The sequence below is a fragment of the Lithobates pipiens genome, unplaced genomic scaffold (genome assembly GCF_037356315.1).
Source record: "Lithobates pipiens isolate NorthernLeopardFrog02 unplaced genomic scaffold, aLitPip1_a1.2 Scaffold_18, whole genome shotgun sequence".
In the NCBI taxonomy this organism is placed as follows: Eukaryota; Metazoa; Chordata; class Amphibia; order Anura; family Ranidae; genus Lithobates; species Lithobates pipiens.
The window spans coordinates 188,417,158-188,422,085 of NW_027507758.1; positions in this window are offsets into that span (position 1 = coordinate 188,417,158).

A 4,928-nucleotide genomic window follows, 5' to 3' on the forward strand; every position below is an offset into this window, starting at 1 on the left:
TTAGTTGCCTACTTCTGCTTTATTTCTGTCTGGGAAGCTTTATGCTATTTCAGGCATCCTATGACTTCTAGGATTTTTTTTTAAATGCACAGTACCATCTATTGGTTAAGGAGAGAAGATTTATGCCTGCATTGGATTAAAATAGAAGTGAAGGATTTTTATTTTTATTTTATTCTGGATAGAGTAAGGGAGGGTTATAACCCCTGTCAGTTTCTCCTTGTCACCTGTATCCCACTGGGGAGATCCCCCTTCTCTTTCTGGCCCATTGTTCCAGCAGAAGTGAGATGAAATCCCTCCAAAGTGGGAAATTTCCCAGTTGTCACCAGAACTATTATCCCCAGTGGTAGATTTCTGCTCTATTCTTGTTCTAAATAATGCCTGAAAACCCCAAATTAGTGATTTTTCTTCACTTTTACTCTTTATAACAGTAACAGCTCATGCACACAGGGCTTCAAAATGCCACTTTTACAGGTGTTTATCTTTTCTTTTCTGCCTGTAAAAGCACATCTGTTAGCCTGGGTCCATGCACACATAGGAGTTTACAGGCAGAAACCAAAAAAAAAATCACCAGCACATTCAGGAGAGGATCTTTTGAGCAGAAAAAGCACTTGAGCATTCATTCCAATGGCCAGAATAAAGTAATACTGTGGCCATTGGAATCTATAAATGCCTAAACACACTGCTTTAGGAGCATTTTTTTAGGCTGCTTTTTCACACCAGGAGCAACTTTAGGAGCACTTTTTAAGCTGCTTTTTCCTACCAGGAGTAAAAGGCGTTCAGAGAAGAAATACAAATGCTCTGTGTGCATCAGAGCCTAAACAGGACAAAGTGAGAGGTTGAGTTTTACTAATGAGGGAAAAAAAACTGCAATAATAATCTTGCATCCCCCTTTTTTTTTTCCCTATGCGTTTTTTTTTTTCCTCTCTCTCTACGTGTCCTCCTGCCCCTCTTACGCTATATAGAGATCGGAAAAAAGGGACGAAGGGTACGTTTTTTTATAGGTCCTTTACAGGATCTTTACAGGTGCCCTAATAAAAAAAAAGTAAAAAAAAATAAAAAATCCATCAAGTCGCAGAATTTTCAATTCTTAAAGCAAAAGTGAAGAGAAGTATTCCATCTAAACTAGGGAGCCTGAGAGGTAAAACGGCAGGATATTCTTCTCTCCCCTTACCCCTCCTTTCAAATCAATAAAAGCAAAGATTGGAACCGAGAGGTACTCCCCTCTATACAGGACAACTATTTTGTCAAACAAGATAAGTGAACAAGATACATGATGAGGGGAAGATCACATAAAACAACAGAACCTAAAACCCAGAGGGAGAGTTTAAATACTAGTGTAACTGCTAGTTCAATACAAAAATACTTGACAACTAAAGAGGGTAACCAAAAAAGCCCAGATGTAGAAAAAAAAGAGAGAGGGAGAAAGAAGACCCGACAGCAGAGAACCTCGTTAAGTGAGAAAAGAGAAAAAAACAGCCTGACTAAAATCTATGTCTATAGTTAATTGTTTGTCATATAACGTTAGGGGGCTAAATGAATCAGCAAAGCGGTTTAAAATTTTGAAAGAAATAGAACAATATGAAGCGGGTATAGTGTTCTTACAGGAAACCCATCTATCATACGAAAGCAAGATTAGAATATATTCCCCTAGGTTCCCGGTGTGGTTTTATGGAGATTCTTACTCAAGGAACTCAAAAGGGGTAGCTATCTGTATAGGACGGGAGGTATACTATAAAATAGAAGAAAGATTAGTCGACCCGGAGGGTAGATTCCTCTTTCTGAAGGGGAAACTATGGGGAGTAGACTATACCCTCGCTAACATATACTGCCCAAATAGAAGTCCAACGGTTTTTCTGAAAGGAATATTGGAGAAATTATGGGATTTTAAAAGAGGAAGAGTAATTATAGCTGGAGATATGAACTTTTGTATGAATCCGCAAATGGATAGTTCGTCCCGTGTGCAGGGGATTGGGAAGGAGCAGAGGAGAATAATAAAACACAGGCTATATCAGTATCAGCTTATGGATGCGTGGAGAACTATGCACCCAAGGATACGAGATTACTCGTTCTATTCCCCTGTACACGGGACGTACACAAGGATCGACTACTGGTTAGTGGAACATAGGGTTCTGGACGAGGTGATATCCACTGATATATGAATTAGAACATTGTCTGATCATTCTCCAATATGCCTGAAGATCAAAATCCCAGGATTTCAGAAATCTCCTTTTTCCTGGAAATTGAATAGGGAACTGTTGGACGAGAAGGGAGAGGAAATAATTAGAAAGGAATTGGAGTTTTTTTTTACCACTAATTTAAATGAAGAGAATATGGAAAATATTATTTGGGAGACACATAAAGCTTATATAAGAGGGATATATATTTCACTAGGTACAAATAGGAAGAGAGAAGGTATTAAAAAGAGTAGGGAGTTGAGGGAGGAAATCCATGGATTAGAGCAAGAACATAAAAAGGCAAATGGCAGGGAAAGTGGACAGGTAGTGGACCTATTACATAAACCGGCTATGAAAAGAGAGGAACTCGGGGAATTAATGGAACAGGAAATGAGGACGATATATAATAGTATTATTATAGCGGCATTAAAAATAGTAAGCTCTTAGCAAAGATATTGAGGAAAAAAAGATCGAAGAATTATATAGAGAAAATATTAAATAAAGAGGGAGAGTCGGTCTATAAAACTAAGGAAATAGCAGAAGTTTTTAGAGAATATTATGGGCAGTTATTTTTTTTTTTTTTTTTTTTTTTTAAAACATTTTATTGGGGGAAACAAGGGAAGTAACATAGGCATACAAGAAAGTACAGGACATTCCATCATATCTTACGGAAACACATATCTAGAGGCCGTAAAGCAACAAATAACATGAACAGTTATCAAAGTTAGCAAATGAACACTTACATGCACAATCGAGAAAAAAAAAAAGAACAGACCTCAATTACTTAGTAGGTGCGGTGTAGCCAGATCGTGCGTGGTACTCGGGGAGGGGTAAGTCTGATCTCTTTACGTAGTTGGAATATCTTCCCCAGACAACTTTCAAAGAAGCCCGGTCTAATGGTGACAGGTAAAGAGTAAATAGTATCATGGTATAGAGTACACTGCCTAAACTACTCCTGATAAGCTATCACCTTAGAGTTCTTCAGACGTACTTAATATAGAAATGTATCCGGTTTCCGTATTTTACACGGTGAGATGCACGTTTCCATATTCTCAGGAATGACTAAGTGTGGGATAGGTGAAGGGAGGGGGTAGACAAAGGATTGGAGGTAGAAGAGGGGAGAAAAGGAAAGAGAGAAAGGGGAGAGAGAGAAAAAAAAAAAAAAAAAAGGGGGGGGGAGGGGGGAAGCCTGCACGCACTCAGGGGCAAACATATAAGAGTAGGATGTTACAACCTTAAAGTGTGGAGGAGAATGTCGCTGTCTGCTACACCATCATTTCTGCCACTTCCCCCAACTCAGAGGCTGCTTTAATATGTTCGTGAAATAAACCAAGAAATGGAACCTAATTATATTCTTGTTGGTGCCATAACTTCAGTGTATCTTGGGGTGGAAGTGAAATGTTTCCAGCAGGACCAGATCATGTTAAATTTTTGAGTTGTATCTCTGGAGATGTGAATCAGTTCTTCCATATCGGCAATTTTGTTGATCCTATTAAACCAGTCTTTCAGTGTGGGAACCCTAGGGGAACCCCATAGTATGGGAATGCATTGTTTCGCAGCATTAAGCATAAACATTGCCAGTGATTTATGGTATGTGCGATGTGCTAGAGGTGTCAGGTGAAGCAAACATTGGGCTGGAGTTGCGTCTATCTGGTATGTCGTCACCTGGGAAGTAATTTGACAAATATCTTTCCAGAAAGCCTGAATCAACGGACACTCCCACCAAATGTGCAGAAATGTTCCAATGTCGTTCCGGCATCTCCAGCAGGTGTCAGAGGCCAAAGGGTAAAATTTTTTAATGAGAGCGGGCGTGCGATACCACCGAACCTGAATCTTGAACCCGTTTTCTTGCGTGTTCACATTGAGTGAACCTGAGTGTATATGCTTAAATATGTGTTCCCATTGATCATCCGTCACCGTTATAGAAAGATCCTCTTCCCATTTCCGGCAGGGTTTACTCGAACTGGGACGTATATCTTCGAATAGGAGGTTGTGTGTGATGGCGATAAGGTGCCGCTGTGGGGTGTTTTGAGTGCATAGTTTTTCAAATGTGGTGAGAGGTCTAGAGCAAACCGAATCTTTGTCTATCGATTTCAGGAAGTGTACAATCAGCAAATAAGACCAGGGAGGTATGGGCATTTTATCCATTTGAGTCGCAATGTCTTGGGTCGTACGTAGTTTACCCGCGTCGAAGAAGTGAGAGGCCTGAACAAAATTTTTCGACCAGCTGTCTGCGAGGAATTGGGAAGACATCCCCGGGGGAAAGTTAGGGTTGAGCCTGAGTGGCGTAAGGGGGCCTGTCACCGACGATAGCTTTGTTTGGGAGCAAATTTGCTTAAAGCACAATAGGGTAGGGCCTATTAGTGGATGTTGGTATAGTTCCGGCGGGATGTGGGTCTGCTCTAGCCACGGGATAGTGGCTAGAGAGAGATTGGTAAAGGAAGCTTCCAATGGGATCCAGTCCTTGTATTGACTATGAAGATTCCAATCCGCTATTCTAGTTAAATGGATCGCCCTATAGTAATTGTAAATATCGGGGAGGCTGATCCCCCCTAAATGTTTCGGATAGGTGAGATGTCTGAAGTTGATTCTTGAGTTTTTTCCCCCCCACAAGAATTTGGTGCATATATTCCTATAGGACTTAAAAAAGGAGCTAGGCAGTTGTATAGGGATAGCTTGAAGCACATATAGCAATCTAGGTAGCACATTCATCTTTAGAATGGCGGCCCTGCCGAACCATGAAAACGTGGGTCT